At 44.0% G+C, this 19,030-nt stretch overlaps 1 long non-coding RNA gene across 2 annotated transcripts in view; it reads left to right on the plus strand.

Moving 5' to 3' along the window:
* LOC125283127 (uncharacterized) overlaps window positions 1-19,030 on the plus strand; it is a 41,492-nt gene that overhangs the window by 9,179 nt on the left and 13,283 nt on the right. For both annotated transcript variants that reach the window (XR_007190734.2, XR_008959424.1), the window contains exons 2-3: window positions 17,229-17,275; window positions 18,085-18,255. This is a non-coding gene — a long non-coding RNA (uncharacterized LOC125283127). The remainder of the gene's footprint in view (window positions 1-17,228; window positions 17,276-18,084; window positions 18,256-19,030) is intronic.

The following is a 19,030-nucleotide window of genomic DNA, read 5'->3' on the forward strand; positions in this document are numbered from 1 at the left end:
CACACACACACACACCGCCCCCCACGCACCCCGAACAGAAGTTGGAATTCACCTGAATGTCAAACAACAGCGGAATGGTGAAGCACATGATGCTCTAGTCACATGATAGAATAGAACGCAGATATGACACATTAGGATTGTGGAGACGGTTTGGAGGCACGGGATTGTGCGATGTGTTGTGTTGTGTTGCGATACTTTGTGAAAAGCGGTATGAAATATTGGACGGACAATGGGCTCTCTCTTAGGAGAAGACACCAAATCATTTCAAAGGCTATGGATGGTGAAACCAGTTCTTCGATCTTTTCACTTCTGTTTCTCCCCCTACTCTGTTCTTTAGGATGATACTTCAGCCTCCTCCCCTTTCTCCAAGCCGATGACCATACATGCTTTTTTAACACATCGGGTCCTAAACGGAAGCAGAACTTTGGCTAGTGGTCTTGGGAATGATTATTTTATTTCCTAGATTTATACCGATCTGCCCAACTTTCCCTCTCACGGCTTTTCTCTCTCTGCGGGACAAGGGGAGAACATGGGTCTTATGATGAAAGAAGCCCACTTGGGTGGGACTGTCACTTGTGGAAAATGAAATCTGGGCAAAGTAGTGAAAGCAGGATCAATAAAGAATATGTTACAGGTTAATGATATTCCGGTTTGATTTTTTTCCCCCCAAAGCAAGCAAGCACTTGTTCGTTTATTTTTTTAAAGATTTTATTTACTTGAGAGAGAGAGAGGGAGAGAGAGCGCGAGCACAGCACGGGCGGGGTAAGGGGCAGAAGGAGAAGCAGGCTGTCCGCTGAGCAGGGAGCCCAACACGGGGCTCAATCCCAGGATTCCGGGATCATGACCTGAGCCCAGGGCAGACACGCTCAACCAATTGAGCCACCCAGGCACCCCACCATTTATTCTTTGTTAAAGATTTTATGTTTATGTAATCTCTACATCCAACATGAGGCTCAAACTCACCACCTCGAGATCAAGAGTCACACGCTCTACCGACCAAGCCAGCCAAGCACCTCGATGCCATGTTTTAAATTTCTTTGCTTGCTTGCCTGCCTGCCTGCCTACCTACCTACCTACCTATCTCTACATCCAACTGAAGCTTTAAATCCATGAGGTGGGAGCTTCAGCTATCTGGTTGTTGCTGTATCCCGAACATAGAAGGACGTTTGCCATAGAATAGCACTTTCAATAAATCATCTGTTAAGTGAATACTGATCAAAAAAATTGTCAACTTTTAACATTTGTGGGCCCTGTTCCCGGGCCTTCACATTTACCCAGGTCCAAATGACTCCACAAAACCTCCATACGTGGGCTCTATTTCTGCGCTGAGCACACATTGCATGTTTGCTTCAAAAAAAAAAAAAAAAAAAAACAACAATCAAGGGGTGCCTGGCTGCTGGCTGGCTCCGTCCTCTGTTGGGACTCGGGATTGTGAGTTTGAGCCCTATGTTGGGTGTAGAGATTACATAAACATAAAATCTTTAAAAATTTTTTCAATCAAGCCCTAAAAAGGAGGTTCCCAAACATAAAGATGAGAGAACAAAAGAAAACCTCCCTGGTTCCCATAAGATCAGAGTCACACAGCCTTGCACACACTAAAAACAGAAAATAAACTCCGTGACTTTCTGCAGTGTCCTTCATCAGGATGACCTGTAACTCTTTATGGAAAACACACACACGTCCACATATCAGTGAGATCATATGATAATTTTCTTTCTCTGATTGACTTATTCTGCTTAGCATAATACCCTCTAGTTCCATCCATGTCATTGCAAATGGCAAGATTTCTTTTTTTTTTTGATGGCTGAGTAGTATTTCATGATAGATAGATGACAGATAGATAGATACATATAGCTAGATACAGATGTATAGCTAGATACAGATAGATATAGATAGATACAGATCTATAGCTATAGCTACCTACCTATCTCTCTATCCATCCCCCACATCTGCTTTATCCATTCATCTGTCAATGGACATCTGGGCTCTTTCCATAGTTTGGCTATTGTGGACATTGCTGCTATAAACATTGGGGTGCAGGTACCCCTTCGGATCACTACATTTGTATCTTTGGGGTTAATACCCAGTACTGCAATTGCTGAGTCGTAGGTAGCTCTAGTTTCAACTTTTTGAGGAACCTCCATACTGTTTTCCAGAGTGGCTGCCACAGCCTGCATTCCCACCAACACTGTAAGAGAGTTTCCCTTTCTCCACATCCTCGCCAACATCTGTCCTTTCCTGACTTGTTAATTGTAGCCATTCTGATTGCTGTGAGGTGGTATCTCATTGTGGTGTTGATTTGTATTTCCTTGATGCTGAGTGATGTGGAGAGTTTTTTCATGGGTCTATTGGCCATTTGGATGTCGTCTTTGGAGAAATGTCTGCTCTTGTCTTCTGCCCACTTCTTGATTGGATAATTGGTTCTTTGGATGTTGAGTTTGATACATTCTGTAGAGATCCTTTTTTTTTTCTTAAGATTTTATTTATTTATTCGACAGAGACAGAGACAGCCAGCGAGAGAGGGAACACAAGCAGCGGGAGTGGGAGAGGAAGAAGCAGGCTCCCAGTGGAGGAGCCTGATGTGGGGCTCGATCCCAGAACTCTGGGATCCTGCCCTGAGCCGAAGGCAGATGCTTAACGCTTAATGACTGAGCCACCCAGGTGCCCCTCTATAGACATCCTTAATCTGATTTGTCATTTGCAAATATCTTCTCCCATTCTGTCTGTTGTCTTTTGGTTTTGTCAACTGTTTCCTTTGCTGTGCAAAACTTGTTATCTTGATGAAGTCCCAATAGTTCAGGTTTGCCTTTCTTTCCCTTGCCTTTGGAGATGTGTCTAGCAAGAAGTTGCTGTGGCTGAGGTCACAGAAGTTGCTGCCTGTGTTCTCCTCTAGGATTTGGAAGGATTCCTATCTCCCATTTAGGTCTTTCATCCATGCTGAGTCTGTTTTTGTGTTTGGTGTCAGGAAATGGTCCAGTTTCATTCTTCTGCATGTGGCTGTCCAATTTTCCCCACACCATCTGTTGAAGAGACTGTCTTTTTTTTCCCCCATTGGATTTTTCCTGCTTTGTCGAAGATTAGTCGATTATAGAGTTGAGGGTCCATCTCTGGGTTCTCTATTCTGTTCCGTTGGTCTGTGTTTCTGTTTTTGTGCCAGTACCACACTGTCTTGATGATTACAGCTCTGTCATAGAGCTTGAGGTCCGGAATTGTGATGCCACTGGTTTTGGTTTTCTTTTTCAACATTCCTTTGGCTATTCGGGGTCTTTTCTGGTTCCATACAATATCTGTGTCCATTTTTGACTCTTGTGTCATTTACAGTTACCATTCTGATGCTCTTGCAAAATATCGTTCAGCTTCAAGAAGATTCACAAAAGGGACCTTTGACAAATACAGGTTTCTGGTAACCTTCAGATCATAAAACTAAACTATGAATTTCCAGAACATATGAAAAAGCTGCATTTAAACAGAACAAAAAGTAATAACATGAAACTGAATGAATTCAGGAAAATGATGACTGGGTTTTCTTGTTTGTTTTTAAGAAAAAAAAGATGAGCATTTTTAATGACTTTTGTTCAAAACATTGTTGGTCCCCCCCCCCCCAAGTTTGCTCTTCCACAGTCAAGGAAACTTTTGCTCTTAAGATATCCACAGGGGCGCCTGGGTGGCTCAGTTAGTCGAGTGTCTGCCTTCGGCTCTGGTCCCAATCCCAGGGTCCTGGGATGGAGCCCCACGTTGTCGGGCTCCCTGCTCAGTGGGGAGCCTGCTTCTCCCTCTCCTCCCTGCTCATGCTCTCTCTCTCACTATCTGTCTGTTGGTCTCTTAAATAAATAAATAAATAAAATCTTTAAAAAACAGATACCTACATCTTACAGAAATTTGATAAAAATATTCTTTTTTTTTAAAGATTTTATTTATTTATTCAACAGAGAGAGAGACAGCCAGCTAGAGAGGGAACACAAGCCGGGGGAGTGGGAGAGGAAGAAGCAGGCTCATAGCGGAGGAGCCCGATGTGGGGCTCGATCCCATAACGCCGGGATCACACCCTGAGCCGAAGGCAGACGCTTTAACCGCTGTGCCACCCAGGCGCCCCGGTAAAAACATTCTTTTATAAACAAATTCAAATACTTATCTTTTCTCCATACCTGTAACCCTCCAGGATTCTTTTAGGGCAATTATAAAATATTTTTATTTCTTTTATGGCAATTGTAAATTATTTGCCTGAGTTCAGTGGGAATCTCTGTTCCTTGTAACAAGATACCATTGGAAACTTTGGTTCTATTACCAAAGCTTTGACTGGAATGGCTTTTTTTTTTTCAGATTTTATTTTTTGAGTAATCTCTACATACACCCAATGTGCGGCTCGAACTCAACCACTCTGAGATCAAGAGTCATGCTCTCGGGCGCCTAGGTGGCTCAGTTGTTAAGCGTCTGCCTTCAGCTTTGGTCATGATCCCAGGGTCCTGGTATGGGGTCCCGCATTGGAGCTCCCTGCTCAGCGGAAGCCTGCATCTCCCTCTCCTACTCCCCCTACTTGTGTTCCCCCTCTCGCTCTCTCTCTCTCTCTGTCAAATAAATAAAACCTTAAAAAAATGAAGGAAAGAGAGAGAGAGAGAGAGAGAGAGAGAGAGAGAGAGAGTCATGCTCTCTACCGACTGAGCCAGCCAGGTGCCCCTGGAAAGTCATCTTTCAGAGACACAAGCATAGACTCAGATATGATGAGACAGCTTTAAGAAAGTCAGATCGACTTTATGGAGCCAATAAAGCCCCTTGGAAATGTTGGCCTGATACCTTACTTACAGTGTTCTCCTCAGTCTTACCAGGTGAGTAAAGAATGCCACCTCCTGACAGATGCAGGAACTTCAGGAAATTTGGAGGACCTCAAGATGAGAGCAATTGACCCCAATCTACAGGTCTTGCAGACAAATCTGATGGGAAATACTTGGCTTGGCTCTTGGCTTTAAAAAGGCAGTAGGTTCAATCTAAAATTCCTTATAAAAAGCTACATCAAAGCAGATTTAAAAGAAGGAAAGAAAGAGAGAGGAGAGAGAGAGAAGAAAGAAGGAAAGAAAGAAAGAAAGAAAGAAAGAAAGAAAGAAAGAAAGAAAGAAAGAAAGAAAGGGAAAAAATACCTTATATATGATATGGTCAATTGCTATTTTTGCTGTGCTTACGTAGATGATTAGGCCACGTTTGTTAAAAACTGGGCTTGTTTTACAAACAAATTAATCTTCATTTGGCTATCTTTGACAGGAATGAAGGTGACTTTAGGGAGAAAGATTATATTTCAATAACACACTTTTGTAGGTGTTAGGTGCTAGTTCTGATGAATTATCTTTGAACATATGTTGTTTGCCTATAAACCTGGACTGGATCCTGAATCCTTCGGGTTTCCTTGAGTCTCTGACTCTTCAAACTAAGGTTTCCAACATTCTCCCTTTCTCTTACCTTATAATCATTAAGAACTGAAACTGCCCTTTTTCCTGAAGTCTGGCAAGTGAAAGCTGGTCAACTTGAAATAAATTTCAGGGAAACGGTGACAATAGCTCGTACATAGACAATCTTTGTGCCTGTTGCTCTATGGGCCACTCAAAATGAGACATTTGAACTACACACCAGACAAATTTGTCAGATTGCCCCTGCCCACCCTCACTCTATCTGAGGATGCTTCAAGCCTGACATCCTAGAGACCTTCTCACTGGCAGTACTCTGGACACACTGGGTTTATCCCTTGTTCCAACCGTTAACCAGTGTTTTCCTTTTGTTTCCATAGAAATGCCTCTTATGAACTACCGGATTGCTTGCTGAATGGGGCCGAGTCTGTGATAGTTAACTCTGCTTGCGGCACCTCTAAACTCCTGTTTGGAAATAAGACCCCATATAAATAGGGGCACCTTGCTGGCTCAGTCAGTAGAACATGCGACTCTTGATCTCGGGGTTGTGACTTTGAGCCCCACGTTGGGTGTAGAGATTACTTAATAAAGATATGTAAAGGGGAAAAAAAAGAACCTGTGTAGGTAAAACCAAACACTAAGCTACTTGGCTACAAGAAGCCCTTAACCACCACGACCTTTGCTCCCCCCCCCCCCCCCGCCCCGCCGCGGGGGGAGGGGCTCAGACTAATTTACCGATCTGTACTCTCCAAGGCCCACGAGGCCCACCGGATCAGATCAATTTGAGACAGAATGAGACAGTTGGGTTATACTATGCTGTTACTATTCCATAGAGTATACTTGGGGATAAAATCAATGAAGTCATGTAGTACCAAACCATGTAGAAAAATATCCAAGTTCTCAGATAAGGAACTATCTCTGAGACCCCCTCCATTAACACAAGGGACCAAAGGTTGCGACCTGCACTGTATCAGGCCCTTCCATTCCAAAGCCTCTACTGCACCTTACTTCAGCTTGAGGCAGTGACAGAAGGCAGGCCTCTGTCCATGTTTCATAGAAATGGAATGAAGGACTGACACCCAGAGGAGGTGAACTCTTCAGACATCCTCTTTCCCCTTCTTCCCCTTACCCTCCTCCCTCCCTCCCTTTCTTCCCAGAAGTTTGCAACCTTCAGCCAAAGGGTTGGGGAAGTTGGGGAAAGCCATTCAGTGGATAGAAGCCCCAGGCTCTGACTATAACAGAAAGCTGTCTGCATTTGAATGATACTATTGAATGCAGCCCATCAGAATGGATCACCCTGACCCTCCCTTCAGCAGCTTCCCCATCCCCCCCACCCCAACTGAAGTCCTCCAGTTGAATTGGGAACATGCCACCCAGAATTCAGGGTGGGAGACCAGGCAGGGCCCCGAGGCCCCAGCGACTTTTTTTTCCTTTGTCTTTTTTTTATTTTAATGTTTTTTTATTAGATTATGTTAGTCACCATACAGTACATCCCTGGTTGCTGATGTAAAGTTCGATGATTCATTAGTTGCTTATAACACCCAGTGCACCATGCAAATACGTGCCCTCCCTACTACCCATCACCAGTCTATCCCATTCCCCCACCGCCCTCCCCTCTGAAGCCCTCAGTTTGTTTCTCAGAGTCCATAGTCTCTCATGCTTCATTCCCCCTTCTAATTACCACCCCTTTCTTTATCCCTTTCTTCCCCTACCGATCTTCCTAGTTCTTATGTTCCATAGATGAGAGAAATCATATGATAATTGTCTTTGTCTGCTTGACTTATTTCACTTAGCATTATCTCCTCCAGTGCCGTCCATGTTGCAGCAAATGTTGAGAAATTGTTCTTTTTGATAGCTGAGTAATATTCCATTGTATATATAGACCACACTTCTTAATCAAGTCACCTGTTGAAGGGCATCTCGGTTTCGTCCACGATTTAGCTATTGTGGACAATGCTGCTATGAACATTGGGGTGCATATGGCCCTTCTCTTCACTAGGTCTGTATCTTTGGGGTAAATACACAGTAGTGCAATGGCTGGGTCATAGGGTAGCTCAATTTTTAACTTTTTAAGGCACCTCCACACTGTTTTCCAGAGTGGCTGTACCAACTTGCATTCCCACCAACAATGTAGGAGGGATCCCCTTTCTCCACATCCTCTCCAGCAGTTGTCGTTTCTTGCCTTGTCAATTTTTGCCATTCTAACTGGCATAAGGTGGTATCTTAGTGTGGTTTTGATTTGAAATTCCCTGATGGCTAATGATTTTGAACATTTTTTCATGTGTCTGTTAACCATTTGTATGTCTTCATTGGAAAAGTGTCTGTTCATAACTTCTGCCCATTTTATGATTTATTTGTTTCTCACGTATTGAGTTTGAGAAGTCCTTTGTAGATCTTGGATACCAGTCTTTTATCTGTAGTATCATTTGCAAATATCTTCTCCCATTCCGTGGGCTGCCTCTTAGTTTTTTTTCACTCTTTCCTTGGCTGTGCAGAAGCTTTCTATCTTGATGAAGTCCCACATGTTCATTTTATCTTTTGTTTCTCTTGCCTTTGGAGATGTGTCATGCAAAAGGTTGCTTTGGCCGATGTCCTAGAGGTTGCTGCCTATGTACTCCTCTAGAATTTTGACGGATTCCTGTCTCACATCGAGGTCTTTCATCCATTTGGAGTTTATTTTTTCTGTATGGTGTGAGAGAGTGGTCAAGTTTCATTCATTTGCATGTAGCTGTCCAATTTTCCCAGCACCATTTATTGAAGAGACTGTCTTTTCTCCACAGGATGTTTTCCCCTGCTTTATCAAAGATTAGTTGCCCAGAGAGCCGAGGGTCCATTTCTGGGTTCTCTATTCTGTTCCATTGGTCTATGTGTCTGTTTTTGTGCCAGTACCATGCTGTCTTTGTGATCACAGCTTTGTAGTACAGCTCGAAATCCGGCATTGTGATGCCCCCAGCTTTGTTTTTCCTTTTCAACAGTTCCTTGGCGATTCGGGGTCTTTTCTGGTTCCATACAAATTTAAGGACTATTTGTTCCACTTCTTTGAAAAATGTCCTTGGTATTTTGATCGGGATAGCATTGAACATGTAGATTGCTCTGGGTAGCATGGACATTTTAACTATGTTAATTCTTCGGACCCATGAGCATGGAATATTTTTCCATCTTTTTGTTTCTTCCTCAATGTCTTTCAAGAATGATTTATAGTTTCTAGAATATAGGTCCTTTACGTCTCTAGTTAAGTTAATTCCAAGGTAACATATGGTTTTTGGTGCTATTGTAAATGGGATGGATTCCGAATTTCTCTTTCTTCAGTCTCATTATTCGTGTATAGAAATGCAAATGATTTCTGAGCATTGATTTTGTATCCCACCACGTTACTGAATTGCTCTATAACTTCTAATAGTTTGGGAGTGGCTTCTTTTGGGTTTTCCATATAGAGTATCATGTCATCTGCGAAGAGAGACAGTTTGACTTCTTCTTTGCCGATCTGGATACCTTTTATCCCTTTTTGTTGTCTGATTGCTGTTGCAAGGACTTCTAGTACTGTGTTGAATAATAGTGGCGAGAGTGGGCATCCTTGTCGTGTTCCTGATCTTAAGGGAAAGGCTTCCAGCTTTTCCCATTGAGAATAATATTTGCTGTAAGCTTTTCATAGTTGGCTTTTATGAGATTGAGAAATGTACCCTCTATCCCTACACTCTGAAGCGTTTTAATCAGGAAAGGATGCTGTATTTTGTCAAATGCTTCTTCTGCATCAGTTGAGAGGATCATATGGTTCCTGAGTATTTCTTGTTGATATGATGTATCACGCTGATCGATTTGCAAATGTTGAACCACGCTTGCATCCAAAGGATGAATCCCACTTGGTCATGACGGATAATCCTTTTAATGTACTGTTGGATTCTATTAGCCAGGATCTTGTTGAGAATTTTGGCGCCCATATTCATTAGGGAAATCGGTCTGTAATTCCCCTTTTTGATAGGGTCTTTGTCTGCTTTGGGGACATAATATTGGCCTCATAGAATGAGTTTGGTAGCTTTCCTTCTGTTTCTATTTTTTGAAATAGATTTAGGAGAATAGGTATTATTTCTTCTTTGAATGTTTGGTAGAATTCCCCAGAAAAACCTTCCAGGCCTGGAGTTTTGTTTTTTGGGAAGTTGTTTATCACTGACTCAATCTCTTCATAATTAATTGGGCTGTTTAAGAAATCAATTTCTTCCTGTTTCATTCTTGGTGGTTTATAGGTTTCCAGGAAGGCCTCCATCTCTTCCAGATTGCTTAATTTATTGGCATATAGCTTTTGTTAAAAGTTTCTAATAATCCTTCCAATTTCATTGGTGTTTGTTGTGACCTCTCCTTTTTCATTCATAATTTTAATAATCTGGGTCCTTTCTCTTTTCTTTTGGATAAGTCTTGCCAGTGGTCTGTCAATTTTACTGATTCTCTCAAAGAACCAGCTTCTAGTCCTGTTGATCTGCTTTACTGTACTTCTGGTTTCTAATTCATTGATTTCTGCTCTAATCTTGGTCAACTGCTTCCTCGTGAGTGGATTAGGCCTGTCCCTCTGTTGCTGTTCCAGCTTCTTGAGGTGAGAATATAAGAACTGCATTTTAGATTTTTCTATTCTTTTGAGTGAGGCTTGGATGGCTATGTATTTCCCCCTTAGGACTGTCTTTGCAGTATCCCATAGGGTTTGGACCATTGTGTTTTCATTCTCGTTGGTCTCCATAAATTGTTTAAATTGATTTTTGATTTCCTGGTTTATCGAGTCATTCCTGAGCAGGATGGTTCTTAGTCTCCAAGTGTTTGAGTTTCTTCCAAATTTTTCCTTGTGGTTGAGTTCCAATTTCAGAGTGTTGTGGTCTGAGAATATGCAGGGGATAATTTCAGTCTTTTGGTATCAGTTGAGACCTGTTTTGTGATCCAGAACATGGTCTATTCTTGATAATTTTCCATGGGCATTAGAATAGAATGAGTATTCTTTGGTTCTGGGGTTGTAGTGTTCTATATATATCTATGAGGTCCAACTCGTCGAGTATGTCATTCAAAGCCTTTGATTCGTTGCTTAGTTTTTGCAAGGGTGTTCTGTCTATTTCTGATAGTGTGGTGTTGAGGTCCCCTACTATTAATGTATTTTTATCTATATGTCTGTTTTTTCTGGTTAAGAGTTGGCTTGTATATCTTGCTGCTCCCCTGTTGGGGGCATATATATTTATAATTGTCATATCCACTTGTTGGATACATCCTTTAATAGTAATATAGTGCCCTTCTGTGTCTCTAACTATAGTCTTTAGTTTAAAATCCAATCTATCTGATATGAGAATTGCTACCCCAGCTTTCTTTTGAGGTCCATTTGCGTGAAAGATGGTACTCCATCCCTTTACTGTCATTCTGAATGTATCTTTAGGTTCAAAATGAGTCTCTTGTAGACAGCAAATGGATGGGTCATTTCTTTTTATCCAATCTGCAACCCTGTGGGGTTTTATGGGAGCATTTAAGCCATTCACATTGAGACTGAATACTGAGAGATAGAATTTTAATGATACCATGTTGCCAGTAAAGTCTTTGTTTGTATTGGTTGTGACTTTCTGTTCTGTATCCCTCTTGGGGCCTTTTTACCTTTATAGAACCCACCTTAATATCTCCTGTAGGGCTGGTTTCATGGTTATGAAATTGGCTAATGACTGGCAATTCTGGAAGGTCTTTATTTCTCCATCAATTCTGAATGACAGCCTTGTTGGATAAAGGATCCTTGGCTGCATGTTTTTCTCTGAAAGAGCTTTAAAAATGCCCCCCCCAACCCTTCCTCTCCGTCTGTGTAGACAGGTCTGATGTAATTCTGATACCTTTGCCTTGGTACATGAGAAATTTCTTTGCCTTGGCCGCTTTCAATAGTGTATCCTTGGATCTAATATTTGCGAATTGCACTATGACGTGATGTGGCATAAGTTTGTCATGGTTGAGCTTGGGAAGGGTCCTCTCTGCCTCTTGGACATGAATGTTTGTTTCCCTTGCTAGATTAGGGATCTTTTCAGCTACAATTTGTTCAAATATCTCTTCTAGACCTCTGTTTTTCTCCACCCCCTCGGGGATGCTGATGATTCTGACATTGGAACGTTTCATTGAGTCAGTAATCTCCCATAACCTACATTCCTGAGTGTGGATTTTTTTTTGAGTCCAGATTCTATTCTAGCTTTCTCTTCTACTAACCCATCCTCCAATTTGCTGATATGTCCTTCTGCCTCATTCACCCTGGCCATCAGAGCCTCTAGTTTTGACTGCATTTGGCTCATAGAATTTTTAATTTCTGCCAGATTCGCTCTCATTTCCACCCTAAGAGATTCTATATTCTCATCAACATTTTCGTTAATACTTTTTTCAAGTCTACACCTCATCTTGACCATTGTTGCTCTGAACTCCATTTCTGACAATTTGGTTGTATCCATATCCATTAGTTCTGTGGCAGAGGCCACAGACTCATTGTCTTTTCTTTGCTGTGGGGGATTTCTCCTTCTTGTCATTCTGATGAGGAGAGGTTGCGGGGTTGTCCAGAGCCCAAATTATTGACTGGGACCCAGGCAGTGCACCCTTGTTTTATAGGGATCTTAGGGATGTGGGCTTCTTGATTTTTCAGCCTGCCTTCTGAAGGATGGGCCTGCCGCGCTGATACTCAGGCAACCCTGTTTGGGTAGAGTGTCCCCTGCGAGGGGGGATGGGGTTGGGCACACTGTAAGCCGGTATTTCCAGGCTTTTGTTCTCTGGCGGCTTTCCCTGGCGGTTTGCTATGCGTCTTCTGAGAGTCAGAGCAGCAGTGGCCGAATCTCAGCCTCTGTCTCAGAACAGAGGGATTGCGGACCGTTCTCCACTGATGTTCTGGCCACTTTAACCCTGTTTCTGTTGGTGCTGCTCAACCCTGCAGTGTCCCAGGATGTGTGCCCCACACCCAGTGTCGCAGTCCTCACTTCCAGGGCCCGCACATCTCTGTCCTTTGTGTTTCTAACACTGCCAGGCACCAGCTGCCCCCGCATGCTCCCGGAGCTCCCGGTCTCAGTCTGGTTCTAGTGAGCGCACCGGAGTTCCGGTTGTCAGTCTGGTCGCGCCATTTTGCTGGCTTTAAAATGGGCAGCAGTCATGGGACTCCATCAGTGAAAGCAACCAAGGGCACATGTGGGTGCATTTCTTCAGCCAACATCAACTGAGACCCCACTGTGGGCCACGCTCCATATTAGATGCTGGGAACAAGTTGGCTCTGTCCTCGAGGTTTCCAGTGCAGATGACACATGACAAGCCGCCCATAGAATGGCTCTGTCTTATTCATCCCTGTATCCCTCATGCCTCACACAGTGTCCAGCACATAGTAGGAGCTCAATAAATAGCAATTTCCTTGGAGAGTGGGACAGTGTGGTGGTCAAGTCTCTGGCATTTGGAATCTGGGCACTTGGGTTTGAATTACAGCCTGTCCAATTATGTACTGTACAGCTCTGGGCAGGTCACTTCATCTCTCTGAGACCCAGTTTCCTTGTGGGTAGGATGGGAACTTAGATCACAGGGCCTGTGGGGGGTTAAGGAGCTGATTTGTGAAAAGAGCCTGGCCTGTGCTCAGCGCTCAGATTACACCTACTGGAGTTAATGTGGTCACCGTAATGTCAGCGAGCTGTGGCAAACAATCCAGTCTCCATTCAATTCTGGAAAGTGAGAAGGGCTGACAGTGTCTGTGTCATCCACACTAGGAACCACAAAATCAAAACTGGTGGTTGACCTTCCTTCCCTTCATCTCTCCTTATTCCCTCCCTCTCCCCTGCCGTGTTCTCCCATTTCAACTCCTCTCTCTGCTTGCTGCCCCCTCCTCCTGAAGAGAGCTACATTCAGGTTGGAATCCAGGGAGGAGGTTTCTGGGAGCAGTCTGGTTCACCGGCTGCTTTGCAGACTGAGGTGGGAGACTGGGGTTGTGAAATCAGAGAGAAGTAAATATGTGTGATGTTTGTCTTGTTTTCTTCATATATCACTGACAAAATAGTAGGAGATATTATGTGGATGGGTTTCAGGTGTGCTCTGCTATTTAAGATGATCTTTCCCCGAGACCTGCTCTTTTCTGCTCTGCGTCTGCCAAGCAGCAAACCTGGCTCATGTTTGAATCTCGTGTGTTGGGAACTGAGCAGGGGAGTTACTGGGTCGGGTGTGGTATGACCCCTGCCAGAGGCGGTCTGGTGGGATACCGTCTGTCCTGCACACTTGAGCTGGAGACAGAGTGCTTCCCTGCGAGCCAGGTGCGGGAGGCGCCAGGGATCCTCTCCCTCTGCACCTTTGGGTCTCGGACCAGCCCCTGCAGGGGCCACCCTCAGGTCTGCCCTGGGGGAAAAGGTGCTGCCAAAGAGGGTGGGACAGAGAATGTTCCCTGTGGGGCTCCCACACTGCTTCCGGGTCCTGCTGCAGAAGTGAGGTGGGTGGCACGCCCTGGAGCACATCTCTCTCCTCCTCTCCTTGCCCACATCCCTGGTCCTGGGATCAGAATAAAACCTGCACTTGGCTCCGTGGGAGAGAGGCCCGGGTGCAGCGGCCTGGAGACCCTCCCCAGTTGGCAGGAATTCTAGAGGCCTGTGTGAAGGCTGCTGGGTTGGCTGCACACAATGGCTCTCACGGTCCCACTGAGCTCCTGGGACCAGCCAGGCCCAGGACAGTGACTCTGAGCACCAGAGCCAGAGTCCCTGCTCCTGTCAAGCCTGCTGCTCCAGCCACACAGCGATGGGCCCACTTCCCACCTCGTGGTCACGACCCACCCTGGGTCCTCCCCTCAGGCTTGCCCGGGTCCTCCCCAGTCCTTCCAGGGCTCGGCTCTCAGGGCATGCGCTGGCAGGCACAGGTGTTGTTGGGGCCGCACCTGCTGTAGAGCCCCTGTCACCCCCCTGACAGAGGAGAGGAATTTGGACAAGTTAGTTTCCTTTCTCACCTCTGTGGAGACGTGTGGAGGGCCTGGGTCACCTGGCGGCAGCATTTCTCAGGCTCTGGAGATGACTCGTGTACATGAGAACCAAACGAAGCACTCAGATGGGAAGGAAATTCCATGCAGTGCAAATTCAGAATATGTTAAGCAGTTAGGATTAAAATTGCATACATTTCCACTTTTGTAAAAAAATAAAACAAATACAACTTGTATTATAGTTGAAAAAGCAGTGTCTTCTGTCCCCTCTTCTTGCGGGAATCTATAAAGGCATAAGAGTAATGATGCTAACATGAGGTGTACTGATTGGCTTTTACCTGAAAGTCACAGGCAGGGTTTGATGATGAGTGAGGAAGAAGAAGGAATGTGAGCAAGGAAAAGAGGGCAGTTTCAGGTCTCTGTCCATTGTGCAGGTGCCGGTGTCAGGATGGGTTGTGCTTCAGGTGGGGTGGGGGCAGGGTCCCCACTCTCAGCCTCTATCAGTCAGACTCCCTCTCCTCACAGGCCCAGAGGGCGGGACTTGTCCTTTCTCACCTGGAGTTATGTACATTAACTTCCCCAGTGGGAGCTTTACATAGAGAGGAGCTTCCCTGCCTCCCCCTAGGACTGTGGTGAAGCTTCCTTGCCCACAGGATAGTTCCTGGATTGGAAGGTTGGGTTGGACTCTGTGTTTCAGCAGCTCACTTAGCAGGGCCCAATTCCTTCCTCTTGTCCCTGGACGTGCGTCCCAGAACCCAGGACTCCAGATCCCTGATCTTGAACACCAGCTCTCCCAACTGAACCTGTGTCTTGATCTCATTCTTCTGAGTGACCACAGAGCAGAAGGGACATGACAAACCTTTCCCATGGGGCTCCTTCAGGCATGAATTGATGCACTAGTGGCCGCGGATATAAGCACAGTTTAGGTACATAGCTTTTTCTAGATAACCTAGGCAGATGAGACATTTGCTTCATTCTTTAAAATGTTCAGCCAGACCCACTCTCAGGAATAAGAAGTATACTGGAGTGTCCTAATGACCCAAATGACCATGAGGGCTTGAGGTTTTATCCTCTTTGCTTGCATAGACCTGTCATGTACCTAGTATTTTTCATCCCTCTACAAGGATCTGGCCTACCGCATAATACAAATATGAATACGAATATAAATATAAATAAATGACTCTTGGCCCGGAACTTCTGATATCTGAGATGCTATTTAGGATAAATGGTGCAATTGGTCATTCAGCTTTGACCTGAGCTGGTGAAATGAACCAGATCTGGGGTGTCTGATATCGTAGCCACCAACTACCCGTGGCCTTCAAGCACCTGGAATTCAGCTCACCTGAATTGAGATGTGCTCTGAGTGTAAAATGCACCCTGGATGCTGAAACCAGAATAAGAAAGAGAACTTAAATTATTTTATTGAGATTTTTAAAACACTGTCTCATTGACATAAAGGCATGTTGGAGTGATACCATTTTTCCAATTACAATTCTTTTGACTTTTCTCCTTTTACTGTGTGTAATGTGGCTACTAGAAAAGTTATGATTGACGCAGGTGGGTCACATTAGACGTCTGCCAGACGCTGCCAGACTCGGCTCAGAGAGCCTCCAGCTCGGGGAGCTGGTCCCACCTGGCCGCCACTCAGACCTGGAGCAGCAGCTGAGGGGTGGAAACAGTCAATGGGGAGCTCAGTTCAGCATCTCGTGGGACAGTCCAAGCTATGATCTGATTAAGGAAAAGGAAGACTTGGTCATCTCTCCAGCGTGGGTATTGAAAATCTAGTCCTGCCCACAGCTCCGGGAGCAGAGAGCCCAAGTGCCCCCAGTGTCTCTAGGTGCACACGCTGTGCTTGGAATTGAGTTGGGCTCAGAAACACTTGCTGTATTAGTAAAATACTTCATTCCCCAGACTTTGCTCTCTCGTATTTGCCTTTTGTAGAACCCTGAGAGGTTAAAAACAAAATTGCACAAGATTGGGTGTGTCCTCTGTGAGATTCTTCTTGGGTTTCCCACTCCCTCCAAAGGTGACTCCGTTCTGGAACAAGAATGATCCACAAGGGGCACTTTCTGTGAAAGTGTTCTCTTCCCACCTACCATACCAGCATTCACCTCTTGAATCTGATTCATTTTAATTGAATTCTAGGAGAAAAGCGATTTGCTGATGACAGAAAGCTTGTGCCACAAATGATTTTATTCAGCATTGACCAAAATTTCAAAGGGAGCTACACGTTCAGAAAATTTGAATTGGAGTATTTACAAATCTCAAGAATTGCCTGTGGCCAATAAGTATAATTTTTTTTCTTGTCTTCTGGACAAAATCAGTCATGTATTTAACTTCATCAACATTACTCCATATATATTACTCCATATATATACTTGTAAAAATTCATGCTTCATCATTAATCCACACCATGGAAGGTAAAATTCCAATTTCAACTTGACTCATATTTTCTTAAGATTAAAGCCTTCAGCTTTACTAATTAATAGTCACCCGTCACTAATATCGGTACAAATTCTCTTTCACTTTAGCTCAGCTATTTAGAACGTGCAGGTCCAGACTGATGGACACACAACCTATTTGCTAAGGAATCATGGGGAACCAAGCAAGGGGGATGGCATTTGGCTCTGCTTCGTTCCCATCCTCTGAGATGGATTCTTCACGTTGATTTTATTGCCACTCGGTGACTAAAAAAAGAAATCTCTTATTGCTACCATGTTTTATTGCACAGTGAAATATAAAAATACAGGTGTATCAAAACCATGAAGCCAAATATATGTGAGATTCATAATATGGGAAGGTCATAACAACAGTTCATAAATTATACATATTTTAAATATCCTTTTTGGTGAACCCTCAGAGAAATTTGAGGGGTTTTTGTTGTTGTGCCTCACTTATTTTGTGTTTTTCTCTTCAAATAGAGAAAGCCCTGGAGGATTTTCGGGCTTGAGTGACCCCTGAACTTTTGGTGAGTCCAGTGGTCGCACACACAGCCGGCCACTAGGTGGTGCTGCGTCTGAAACTATGCCAGCTCTTCCCTCTTCCCTGTCCCCACCCAGGCTTACCCCCTCCTCCATTCTACTATCTGAAATGCCCAGCAGAGGGCAAGGACCCATCTGATTCCACAACTGCTCAGTTTAGTAAACATTTCTGTCTCTTGATAATGAGGGGTATCTTCACCATCCGCTCCTCACAAGACTACTAAAAATTAGAGCGGTTTAAACTCATAGGTAAATGCCCAGCCTGCCTTCTTTCTTGAAACCTTTATCCTTTTTATAGGGAGGAGAGCGGCAGAGGAAGAAGGAGAGAGAGAATCTTTTTTTATTTTGTTTTATTTTAAAAATTTTATTTATTTATTTGACCCAGAAAGAGACAGCCAGAGAGAGAGGGAACACAAGCAGGGGGAGTGGGAGAGGAAGAAGCAGGCTCCCAGCGGAGGAGCCCGATGGGGGGCTCGATCCCAGACCTCTGGGATCACACCCTGAGCCAAAGGCAAACACTTAATGACTGCATCACCCTGAGATCATGACCCGAGTCAAAATCAAGAGTCAGACATTGAAGTGACTAAGCTACCCAGGCGCCCCATTAAACCTTAATGACATGGCAAAACTCGGCTAAATCCAGTCTCCCCTCAATTATTCCTACCTGTAGGAACCTTTCCTTTTGTCCCAAGACAAATCATTTCTTTATGTTGCTCTCCCAGAACAACTTATAAATGCTGCTGCTTCTTCCTTCTCCCTTCTCTCTTTTTAAAAAGATTTTATTTATTTATTTTAGAGTGAGAGCACTCACAAGCAGGGAGAGGAGCAGAGAGAGAGAGAGAGAGAGAGAGAGAGGAACATACTCCTTCCTGAGTGTGGAACTGACACAGGGCTGGATCCCAAGACCCTGAGATCATGACCTGAGCTGAAACCAAGAATCCAACGCCCATCCGACTGAAGCACCCAGGTACCCAACTTATAAACATTTCTAATAGAATCGGTTACTATTCTTTTCTTTTTGGATGGGTGTGGTCTTAATTCTTTTTGAATGAGACAAATTTAGTAGCTGGGTCTGTGGTCTTGATTTTGGATATCAACTACAAGGAGTATCCAGCAAAAAGTAGACAACAAATAGTTATTACTGGATTGATGTAGAATTTAATTTTATAACTTGAAATCAATCTGATTTCCCTTATATTATCTCTTGATTTTCATGCTCCCTACACTTTTCTGCTTATCTAAAATACTGTAAAACAATATAACATAGTTGAAGGGAGAAAACTTGATTGGACATTATGCAAAGAATAAACCAAAGGCCATTTACCTAAGTTGTGGTACGATGTCAAGAAGGGAAATATGGGGTCGCCTGGGTGACACAGTGGTTAAGCGTATGCCTTCGGCTCAGGGCATGATCCCGGCATTATGGGATCGAGCCCCACATCAGGCTCCTCCACTATGAGCCTGCTTCTTCCTCTCCCACCCCCCCTGCTTGTGTTCCCTCTCTCCCTGGCTGTCTCTATCTCTGTCAAATAAATAAATAAAATCTTAAAAAAAAAGAAGGGAAATATGAAGCTGTTATGAAAATTATTTGTAATTTCCCATCTCAGAAATAAAGTCTACAATTCTCATTTTTCTTGGACATTTTCAAATGTATCCAAATTTGTGGTGAACAACGCCCATCCGACTGAAGCACCCAGGTACCCAACTTATAAACATTTCTAATAGAATCGGTTACTATTCTA

Source organism: Ursus arctos, unplaced genomic scaffold (genome assembly GCF_023065955.2).
Source record: "Ursus arctos isolate Adak ecotype North America unplaced genomic scaffold, UrsArc2.0 scaffold_16, whole genome shotgun sequence".
In the NCBI taxonomy this organism is placed as follows: Eukaryota; Metazoa; Chordata; class Mammalia; order Carnivora; family Ursidae; genus Ursus; species Ursus arctos.